Raw genomic sequence first — 12,500 nt, 5'->3', positions numbered from 1 at the left:
TGAAAAAGGTTGAATTTTCTATGAGATAGATAATGAATCAGTAAATGACTAACTAATCCACACAAGTTGGCATTCTGATGAAGCAGTAATCTAGGTTTATTATTAAAATGGGGACTATACACTATAAATACTTGGTAAATTTGTATTGTATAAATACGGTACTCAATGGAAACTCGGCCTATCCTATGGAAATAAGGACTATACCAACACTAAAGGAACATGATAGGGGCTAGGCCCATAAAGTTATTATAAAAATATGAACTAAGCCTATCCCATAGTTTTATTATTTACGTATTTAATGTAAAGATAGAGACTCGAGATAAACAAATACGAAGTACTTACCACCAGCTTTCATCTACCCGCAAAAAACGAACACATTTTGAAACGATTGCCCATATATTCTGGTTGTGATATTTCGCAAGTAACATGTCTTTACTTCAGGTAGTTATTAATTATTGACCAACGCGCCCACAGTAACATCACAAAGTACCCAAATGCCACTGGTGGTCATATAAAACATTGTCATGGGTGCGCATCTAATACTGACAATAACAAAAACAACACTGCGCCGTTGTGGGTGACTTCACTTCTTCAGTCAAATTCGAAGTTGACTTTATTTCCAACGACATGCGTTCACAGGGCTGGCACGTAACATATGGGTTTGGATCAGCGGTTATTACTTAGCCTTTGCTGATAGGTAAATACACGAACGTTAATCAGAATCATTATTGCCCAACTTCACGCATTCCTACGCACATTGAACGACACCATACCGAAAACTGCCAAAGCTAACTTCACCAGGTATTAGTTATCGGAAGACACTAGTCGGATACTGTTTTTAAATGGCTAATTACGCATTGGGTAAAAACGAACGTTTTCTGTTAAAGTCAGCATTTAGTATTTAAAAAAAAATGCATTGCGACAGATAACCGTTTAGATGATGCGTAAAGCAATGTCTCTGAGTGTCACTGATTATTGTCTGTATGACCGCATGGGTCTCGAAGACTTGCCCTTCGCCAAGGAAAGTAGTGCACTCAGTTGATCAATTTTATGTTGATTATGCAATACCTACGATATATTCTGATATACCGTGATGAATAACTTAACTTTTCGTTCATTCTTGATGGATTATTATTTTCAAAATATGTGGAATTACAAATTAGCTGGATACATCCCGATGGCGGATTAATTGACAGAAGATGAACTAGACAAAAAGGCGGGAATCCAGAATGTCCGACTTTTTTTCTTCTGCCGGTGTAAAGAGGAAAACTTATATTTGTTCATTTTACATATATTCTGAAACTTGAAACCAGGCGAATGAACGTAATTCCTCATTACGCTTTTATATTTCACCATTCAAATAATATTAACAATAAGTTCATTTGGTATCGTCGTTCACTAAAGGCTTTCTCACTTCTGATCACCTGGTTGGCGGTTGCCAGGATACGACGGCGAAGCCTTCCGATGTTAACTGGTTAAAGCCTACCATCTACAGCAGGGTCGAATCAAAGACGTTTTGAAACCAATGGCATTGCCACATGGCATTATACCTGGAAATGGCAATCGAGGAAGTTGGAATGATATTAACACCTCGCATTTGTTGGTCTCCAAGCTAAAGGTAAGCGATTTCACAAAGTATTTATTTCGTTTTTTACCAAATATCTTGATTTTGGGCACATTATCTGTTCCTTAATAGTTAACCAATGGTGAATTTGTATGATTTCTTTTCATGTTTTGATGATTTAACATGAATATTGTGGTTATGTTTGTTATAAAGGATAGTTCATACATAAATTTTCCAGTAACAACTGATACCTAATCATAAATCTTTAGACTTATTTTTTAATAGCGTAACCCAATTGTTTTTTATATATTTGAATGATTTAGCATGTAAATAATAGTTACAAAGTAATTTGTCTGTGATAGCTGAACACTTATGTTTGGGATATATTTTTATATTTTAGCATTTTTTTTTAAAGATATTGTAGTAGTTCAACGGATACTGAGTTATGATGTGTTGGTTTGTATTAAGGGTGTAGGATTAACTATATCACTGTTTGACAGACAATCTTATGTTATATTATTTAGCTTTGTTTTACAAAAGTTTAACGACCTTAACCGGAAGTTTAGCAGTATTTTATGATTATGTACCTCAACTTTGCGAATCCGGAGTTTTTTTTTCACAAAAGGAAGTGATGTCAAGCGGCAATTTTTAAGTCTGGTTATTTGAATTATATATATATATATATATATATATATATATATATATATATATATATATATATATATATATATATATATATATATATATTATCTAGTTCTTATCATGAAATGTACTTCAGATGAGTTTTTATTCTTACAAACAGGCATAAACACATTCATACACGCTATATATATATATATATATATATATATATATATATATATATATATATATATATATATATATATATATATATATTATGAAATTTATTAGGTTTAGGAATGAATTTATCAGGATATATAAGCGTTTTCTTTTAGTATGACATCAGGCTTCTACACACACACACACACACACACACACATATATATATATATATATATATATATATATATATATATATATATATATATAACATGTTTGTGTGTTCTTGCATATACGTTGCATAAACATATAAGTTAAATTTTGTTCATATTGATTTAGTTCTGAATTATCCTGTAACTGTTAATTTTTGTGTTTTATATCAATAAAATATTTGTACATATTCGTCTATGCTTCAGGTAATCAGTGCATCAATCTCTAAGAAAATTTCAGTTTATTGATAAATAAGGTAATTCAGCGAGCTTAATACAGTAAATCTAATAACTTCGAAAAATATTTTCCTTAAATCTTTACGATCACTTCACCATGCAATTTGGAAATTCTGTACATGCAAGTGTTACGTAGTCCTAAGGTATGACACCATAGGACTACGTGACGCTTAATAAGGTATGACACCATAGGACTACGTAACACTTAATAAGGTATGACACCATAGGACTACGTAACACTTAATACTTCAGAAATTTGTAATGAAGTTTTCCGTCCTCGTTAAAAATAATGCAACATAAATTTCAAATAAAAGACTTTGGAAATTTGTAAGAGATAGTTTTCCATCACGTCACGAAAAACAGTCATGAATCATCAACTAAATCGTTTTATTATTATCGTAATGGGTAAGCTGTCTTGGGCGGTTTATTAAATGGTGGTGATTTATTGGACGCTCCACTGCTCCAGATACCTCAATTTCGTTGGTTTCGTCCAGAGAGAGTTATTGCTTCCGCCTGCACGGGAATCCACTGGTTTCCTGGTTCTTTTATTCTTTTATTTTATTTTATTATTATTTCTTTTTACGCTTCATGTCGTGTCTGATAAATGCGTGAGTGATATAGGTGTTTAATGCAGATTTTCGTATGCTTAAGACCTGTTTTATTGTCATAGTGACTTATAGCAACAAGTAAACCCCCCCCTCTCTCTCTCTCTCTCTCTCTCTCTCTCTCTCTCTCTCTCTCTCCTCTGTTCTAGGGTGTAATCAAGTCAAGACACCGTGTATACAGACTAACCCGTTGTACTTTAAATGATTAATAACTAGTTTGGGTTACGATGCACCTAATTGGGTCATTACTGGATGGTGAATGGGTTACAACTGCGACACCTTTTACTCAAAATGGGCAATAAAACCCTCATATATATATATATATATATATATATATATATATATATATATATATATATATATATATATATATACTGTATATATATATATATATATATATATATATATATATACTGTATATATATATATATATATATATATATATATATATATATATACTATATATATATATATATATATATATATATATACTGTATATATATATATATATATATATATACTGTATATATATATATATATATATATATATATATATAAATATATATATATATATATATATATATATATATATATATATATATATATATTACTCGCTAAGCTACAACCCTAGTTGGAGAAGCAGAATGTTATAAGCCGAGGGGCTCCAACAGTGAAAATGGTCCAGTGAGGAAAGGAAACAAGGAAACATATAATATCTTAAGAAGAGTAACATCAAAATAAATATATATCTCATATAAGCTATAAAAAAAATTAACAAAACTAGAGGAAGAGAAATAGGATAGAATAGTGTGCTCGAGTGTACCCTTAAGCAAGAGAACTCTAACCCAAGACAGTGAAAGATCATGGTACAGAGGATATGACACTACCCAAGATTAGAGAACGATGGTTTAATTTTGGAGTGTTCTCCTAGAAGAGTTGTTTACCATAGCTAAAAAGTCTCTTCTGCCCTTACCAAGAGGAAAGTAGCCACTGAACAATTACATTGCTGTAGTTAACCCCTTGAGAGAAGATGAATTGTTTGGTAATCTCTGTGTTGTCAGGTGTATGAGGACAGAGGAAAATATGTAAAGAATAGGCCAGACTATTCAGTGTGTGTGTAGGCAAAGGGAAACCGAACCGTAACCAGAGAGAAGAATCCAATGTATTACTATCTGGCCAGTCAAAAGACCCCGTAACTCTCTAGCGGTAGTATCTCAATGGGTGGCTGGTGCCCTGGCCAACCTACTACCTACTCTATTTTATTAATCATAAATGATTGGAATTCATATTTACTAACATGGACAAAAAATATCTCAACGTTTTACAAATGTTTGCATGTTGATATTGCATCGCACGTGTTTCATACACGCTCGTATACTGTACTGGTTTTGCTTTTTATCTAATCACTCGCTCTTCCCTGCACTGTTAATAAACCAACCTGTATAAACCTGATAGCTCATGTTTAATTTTGTTTGAATTTTTAGTGACGTTCTTTTTCGCAAGTCTTGGTATATAAGCTCGATGTCTGTTTGATAAAGTTCAACTGCATTCACCTCGCCTCTCGGTTACAACCTAACGGCTCTCAATCGCACAATTGGTGACCACCGGAGGACTCGCTCCCGATGTCACCCCCCTCACTGCTGTGGCCCACTGTTTGATGATGCCACCCACTAAACCTGACTATTGCGCACTCCGCCTCAATGAAACTGCCTCCCTTTGCGAGCGGGGAAGCGTTGGCCTGGTTCCAGCATGCCGAAGTCCAGTTTTGCATCAAGGGCGTGACTCGCTCAAGTAGTAAAGCAGACTATGTCTTTTCGGTGATCCTATGGACACGTTCCCAGAAATCTTCGATTGGTTTTGCGGACAAGGGGACACCCGAATAGTGTGCGACGCCATCAAAACATACCTCCTGGATCAGTACTCACCATCGCCAACTGCCTGTATAGGCAAGGTTTTTCAGCTTTCAACAACTGTTGGGGGACTGAACCGAAAGGCTTCGCTTGTCCTCAGGAAATTGATAGTGTCTCTTGCCTGCAACATGCTGCAGATGGCTCTCCTTGTGAAGGGAATCTACTTTGTGCCCTTTGGGTACGACGCCTACCTGAACTTGTAGGCGCTGCCATCCCTGATATCGATATTTTGCCCATGAAGGACCTGATGACCAAAGTCAATGCTCTTATGGACAGCCACTTTACACCACCCTCAAGACTTTCAACAACGCCTACACTCCTGATGAACAGGACAACTATTGAACATCGACTGAAGCCAACGTAACTGCAGTAGGACACAGACACCTACCCCATGACATGCCGAAGTGGTGACAAAGCTCACCTGTCACTAATCTTCTCTTTTTACATGATGCATGTACGGGCGGGCGATTTTTGTTCGACACAGGTGCGTGGCGTTCACTTTTGCCAAGGCTACTCTCCAGGACAAGATGTAGTCTGTCTATGTCTGCCGACATCTGCCTGGTAGCTGCCAACGGATCTGCGATACCCACACATGGTTATGAAAACCTCACAGTATCTTTTGGAAGTGCCAAATATAATTGGAAGTTTATCGTTGCTGACATCATATTGCCAATCTTCGGTGTGGATTTCTTCTCACATTTCCACCTCCTGGTTGATGTCGCTCACCAACAGTTAGTCAATTTGCATTCTTACTCCTCGAAACCTCTTCAACTTGCCCCTCTGACCTCGCTCTCCACATTAGCGTACCCACGGATGCCTATGCCCAGCTCCTCACGTCATACATGGAGGTTTTCCGTCCAGAACTTCACCAAACACCCATAGTTCCCGCCAGATACGGTATTTATCACCATATCAAGACAATGTTGTCCCCATTGTTCGCCAGACGCAGGCACCTGGCACCGGATTGTTTGGCAGCCGCTAAACAAACATTTGCTGAAATGGAAGAGATGGGTCTTTGCCAAAAGGCTTCAAGCCCATGGTCGTCACTCTTACACATCATTTCGAAAGAAAGATGGCTCTCTACTTTCTTGGGATGATTACAGGCGCCTGAACATGCAGACAGAACTGGATCACTACCCCCCCTCCCTCTCAAACATCACTGATGTGACCTCCTATTTGCACAAACCAAAGGTTATCTCCTCGCTCGACCTCCTGAAAGGGTATTAACAGGAGCCCATGAACCCAGAAAACATCCTCAAGACCACCATCACCACCCCCTTCAGTATATACACCTTCAATTACTCCTGTTTTGGCCTTTGTAATGCTGGGGCCACTTTTCAACACCTCATGGATGGCATCTTTCAGGACCTCCCCTTCTGTGTAAGTTACGTGGACGACATACTTTTGTTTTCTTAATCCAAAGAGGAACACTTCTGTCACCTACGCATTGTGCTCGGCCACCTATAACAGAACGGCTTTGTAGTCCGGTGCAAAAAGTGCACTTTTGGCGGCAACGAAGTATCATTCTTAGGGCACCGCATCACCCCCGAAGAAGTCCAACCTCTCCCTGAGAAGGTAGCAGCCGTTCAGAACTTCCCCATGTCCTCGACTGTCAAGGCACTGCAAGAATTCTTGGACGTGATCAACTATTATCACCATTTCCTGCCCCCATTGTCACCACTCTTGCCCCCCTCCCTCTATGCCTCCCTCGAGGGCAAGCAAAACCTCAAGTGGGGTCCCCTTCAAGAAGCGGCATTCTGGAACGCAAAAAGTGCCCTATCAACCGCTTCTGCTCTCACTTTTCTCGTGCCACATGCACCTCTCCTCTCCACCGATACCAACAACGTCATTATTGGTGTAGTACTCAAAGAGGTGGTCAATGGCTCGTGCCGCCTATTGGCCTACTTCAGTAGAGAACTGTCCAAGGCGGAGTCTGGTTGCTCAACCTTCAACCGCAAATTGCTGGCGATGCACTTGGCTGTCCATCACTTTCGTTACTTGGAAGGTACGCCCTTCATTATTCTCATGGACCACATACCTCTAGTGCATGCCTTCACTTGACAGTCTGACACCTGGTCCGCCCATCAACACTGACATCTCTCCACCATGTCTGAATACAATTGCTCCATTTAACAAGTCCCCTGGAAAATGAATCCCGGTGCCAATGCCCTATCAAAAAACACATTGGCTGCCATTCACCTGGTATTAGATTACAACGGCTTTGCAGAAGCGCAACAAAAACATCCAGAGTACCAAGCATGTAGGACATCCTGCATATCCCTCCTTTAGGAAGACGTCCCCCTAGACGACTCCAACGCCACCCTCCTCTGATGTCAGTACCGGTAGATCGAGACCGTGGATACCTGCTCCCATGCGCCAACAGGTGTTTGATTCCATTCATGGCCTTTCACATCCCTCATTCCGATATACGGCACAGCTATTGAAGACGAAGTTCATTTGGTACGGCATCACTGAGGATGCTAAGGATTGGGTCCGCATTTGTACTTCATGTCAAATTTCAAAAGTCGACACACGGATTTAGAAGTGGGCATCTTTCCTCAACCTCAGCGTCGTTTTTCCCACATTCACATCGATGTAGTAGGTCCTCTACCCACATCATAGGATATCGTTACCTGTTTACCATCATCGACCACTCCACTTGTTGGCCTGAAGCCATTCCCATAGAAACTGCAATGTTCACCCCATGTACATCTGCATTACTCTCAGGATGGATAGCAAGATTTGGTATCCCTGAGCATATTACATCTGGCAGTGGTACCACTTTCACCTCTCAATTGTGGACATTATTAGCAAATCTCCTGGGAATCACCCTATATCAGACAAGCGCCTACAACCCTGCTGCCAGCGGATTGGTTGGACGTTTTCATCGCACCCTCAAAGCAACTTTGATGTCCTGCTTCAAGGACTCCAACTGGTTTACCCCAGCTTCCCTAGGTCCTCATGGGAGTAAGGGCCACTCTTAAACCGGCCTTGGATGTCTCGGCAGCTGAAATGGTGTATGGTGACCCGTTAGTCGTCCCTGCCGAATTTTTTCGTTTGTAACCTCCTCCGACAATCTCCAGCGCCTACGTCATGTTGTAGGAAAATTTATAACATACTGCCAGACATATAAACCCCCAGCTAAGCAACACATATCAACAGATCTGTACACGGCTAACACCCTCATACGCGGACCTTTTCCTCGTGATCCGTCATACGACGAAGGCTGTCTTTATTAACATTCGTAGCAAAGAAGAGTCTTCATTGATCATCTAAAACCTGCATATCTCTTGCCAGATGACCAGTTTACAGTACACCTCTCAAGAGCAGGGCGCCCTATTTCACATATATGTCATGTTTAGGGGGGAAGCCATGTACTGCACGTGTTTCATACACGCTCATACGCTGTAACGGTTTTGCTTTTTATCTTATCACTCGCTCTTCCCTGCACTGCTAATAAACCAACCTGTATAATCCTGATAGCTCATGTTTAGTTTTGTTTGAATTTTCTGACGTTCTTGCCCGCAAGTCCTGGTATTTAAGCTCGATATCTGTTTAATAAAATTCAGTTGCATTCACCTCACCTCTTGAGTTACAACCTAACGGTTCTCTCGCACAATATATATAGATTCTAGTCATTTATTATTAAGAGTTTTTTTTTATTATTATTTTTTTTTGCTAATAAAGGATAACATATTCTATTTTTTTCATTTTAATTTTTCTCTCAACCCGTCTCTCTCTCTCTCTCTCTCTCTCTCTCTCTCTCTCTCTCTCTCTCTCTCTCTCTCTCTCTCTCTCTTTCTGGCTACAGGTGCGTCAATATGTCCCATTTAAGGGACGTTTAACTTTTTTAGTAACTAAAGTGTTCTTCCTATAATGTTCTTTCTTGTTCTCGTATATTCATTACATTTTCCTCTGAAAAATCTTCCCATTTTTATCATTTTTTAAGAAGCTCTTTACCCCTCCTCTAATTGCTTTACAAATGCATTTTATATACAGATTGGACATAATTTTCTCTTTCATTATTCCCTTTTTTTCATTATTCCCTTTTTTCATTATTCTTACTTTTCCCTTTCTTCTGCTTACATCCCTTATTTTTTCTCCTATTACTCTTACTCTGGGTCATATTTTCATTACTTTTTATTGAGTGACTTGCATTTTTCCAAAGAAACTTATTATGAATGGTCTCAGGCGTTTGAAGCATTAGCAAAGATAGATATTTTTCGTATTCATCTCAAAGATTTAAAACGGTTGTTCTTCGCCACCAGGCCTGTCAAAAAGAAATGATTCTCTCTCTCTCTCTCTCTCTCTCTCTCTCTCTCTCTCTCTCTCTCTCTCTCTCTCTCTCCTCTCTCTCTCTCTCTCTCTCTCTCTCTCTAAGTAATTTAAGACTTTCCTGAAATAAAGATACTACCATACTTCTCTCTCTCTCTCTCTCTCTCTCTCTCTCTCTCTCTCTCTCTCTCTCTCTCTCTCTCTCTCTCAGTAATTTAAGTCTTTCCTGAAATAAAGAGATTATCATAGCTCTCTCTCTCTCTCTCTCTCTCTCTCTCTCTCTCTCTCTCCTCTCTCTCTCTCTCTCTCTCTCTCTAAGTAATTCAAGACTTTCGCTCTGGAAATCAAGAGACCTCTCTCTCTCTCTCCTCTCTCTCTCTCTCTCTCTCTCTCTCTCTCTCTCTCTCTCTCTCTCAGTAATTTAGGTCTTTCCTGAAATAAAGAGATTATCATACCCTCTCTCTCTCTCTCTCTCTCTCTCTCTCTCTCTCTCTCTCTCTCTCTCTCTCTCTCTCTCCCCAATTATTCAGTTCTGAGTGATTCATCACGTGCACTTGTTTACATTTAGACAAAAAGACCATTAAGAAATGTGTCTTTATTCCCTTTGTTTTCAGCAACGTTTATACACAAATGAGAGGTCAAGTGTCTTACCCAGAGATTATAAAAGGGTTTTCTTTTTCTGCTTCAGTCGCTCCTTCCCGACCCCTTTGTCTCCGTCAAGTAGGTTTTTTGCTTTTAGTTTTGTTTGTTTGTTAGTAAGATTGTGTATTTTTTTACGGAAACTTAAGTTGCATATTTTTTTTTTTTTTTTTTTTTGAGAAATAAGGGGTCACTTTATGATAGAAGAGACCTTGGCGGAGGTTTGCCTTTTCTGAACACATAAATTTGAGTGGTATCGATTTTCAATAATCTTGAGTTTTGCAAGTTATTATTTTCACAGGGTAAGATTCTGTTTTTATTTTTTGTTATTTCTTTTTGGGGGCTTTGTAATTCTTGTAACTCTATCATCCTCTTTGCCACCATTAAATCATTTGTTTATTTTCATAATCATTATCTGCCTATTTTTTTGGTTTTGTCTTTTAGATATTTTTTGCCTTTAACACTCTTATCACCATAACTTCCTCGTTACCATCATTAAAACATTTGCTTATGTTCATAGTCATTATCGGCTTCTAATTTTTCTGGTTTTGTCCTTAATCTATTTACTTTTGTCGTTGATGTTTTCTTCTTAGAGCCCCTTTCAACTGTTCCACTTAAGCATTTTATTTTCTGCTACTTAAGCGATCTCGTTTTTCGTTCGTTGTCAAGAGATAAGATATTGATCGAATATGAAGGAGAGAGAGAGAGAGAGAGAGAGAGAGAGAGAGAGAGAGAGAGAGAGAGAGAGAGAGAGGGATGGTTACCCATCTAAGAGCTGACTATTCTAAATTATTGTACGCGAACCGTAAAAAATGACGGCTAAATATTTAAATGCATATACACATACATGCGCGCACACAAATTCAACCCTTCCCTCCCCTTTTCCTAACTACAATCCCTCTCCCCAGGGTATGACTAATTCCTCTCCCCCTAACCGGGGGGACGGGGAGACCCAGTAGTTATATGTCATGCCGCCAAGCGCGACTGGAATATATATATATATATATATATATATATATATATATATATATATATATATGTATATATATATATATATATACATATATATATATGTATATATATATGTATATATATATATATATATATTATATATTTATATATATATATATATATTATATATATATATATATATATATATATATATATATATATATATATATATATATATATATATACATATACATATATATACAGAGCCAGATCCTTGCATTTTATTATATAGGAAAGATTATGGGATTGTTCAGCTTAGTCTCATTTAGTGAAGTTAAATGTAAAATGAAAAAATGAGGTTCGAGTTGTTGAGAGGAATTTTTTACATAGTATGTGGAATAGGAATAAGGGGAAAGAGTTGGAAAACTTGGGATAAACGATAGCCCCAACCCCCTAAGCGCTCCCACCACCACCCTATCACCCACCCCTCCTTTAAAAAAAAAAAAAAAAAAAAAAAAAAAAAAAAAAAAAAAAAAAAAAAAAAAAAAAACAACAACAACAACAAGAGAAAAAAAGAATAAATAGATAATTTCTACAATAGAGACCCCTAACTTGATATCATAGGTCATAGGTAGTAATACTTGAAATCATGTATGTGACCCTTATCCTTCCTCATTATTTATCTATATATATATATATATATATATTATATAATATATATATATATATATATATATATATATGTAAATATATAACGTATATATGTATGTATATATATATGTTGTGTACATATATATATAATTACATAGATACACAGACATACACACATATGTGTATGTATATATATATATATATATATATGCGTGTGTGTTTGTGTCTTTGAGTGTGTGTGCGTGTGAATGTATATATACTCTCACAGCCCAGACGTCAGGTAAACAAGGAACCCACTTCCGGGACGATCATGTGTCCAGAGAATGCCTTGGTTTTTATTGACCACATAAGGAAAAGTGGGAGGAGTTACCTTATTAGTCTATAGGACCGTATATAATATTATCAGTGAAGTAACATGCGAAATATTATAGATAATTTATTATAATTTTAGTTATCATATTATTTGGATAAGAATTTGAAATCATATAAAGTATTTTTTTTTTAAATAGTCAATGATAATTAAGTATATTTCAATTAAGATCAGTATTATATATTGTGTAAATGAAAAAAAAAAATTAAATCTTTCATAAATCTCCAATGCTGTACAGAAATTCCTTGATTGTAGTCAGGAAGTTCGCATGATTGGCCTCGATTTTAGTGCTGCCTTTGACCGTGTTAA

General features: G+C 37.3%; 1 protein-coding gene across 1 annotated transcript in view; it reads right to left on the bottom strand.

Moving 5' to 3' along the window:
- The window catches only part of LOC137658914 (uncharacterized), a 323,352-nt gene extending 322,748 nt beyond the window's left edge, over positions 1 to 604 (bottom strand). Inside the window, exon 1 of the mRNA XM_068394033.1 lies at positions 343 to 604. The gene's annotated coding sequence lies outside the window, so the exon portion shown is untranslated. The remainder of the gene's footprint in view (positions 1 to 342) is intronic.
- Between the last annotated feature and the right edge of the window lie 11,896 nt (positions 605 to 12,500).

The sequence above is a fragment of the Palaemon carinicauda genome, chromosome 19, assembly GCF_036898095.1.
Source record: "Palaemon carinicauda isolate YSFRI2023 chromosome 19, ASM3689809v2, whole genome shotgun sequence".
NCBI lineage: Eukaryota > Metazoa > Arthropoda > Malacostraca > Decapoda > Palaemonidae > Palaemon > Palaemon carinicauda.
This window is presented reverse-complemented; position numbering and strand designations above follow the sequence as displayed.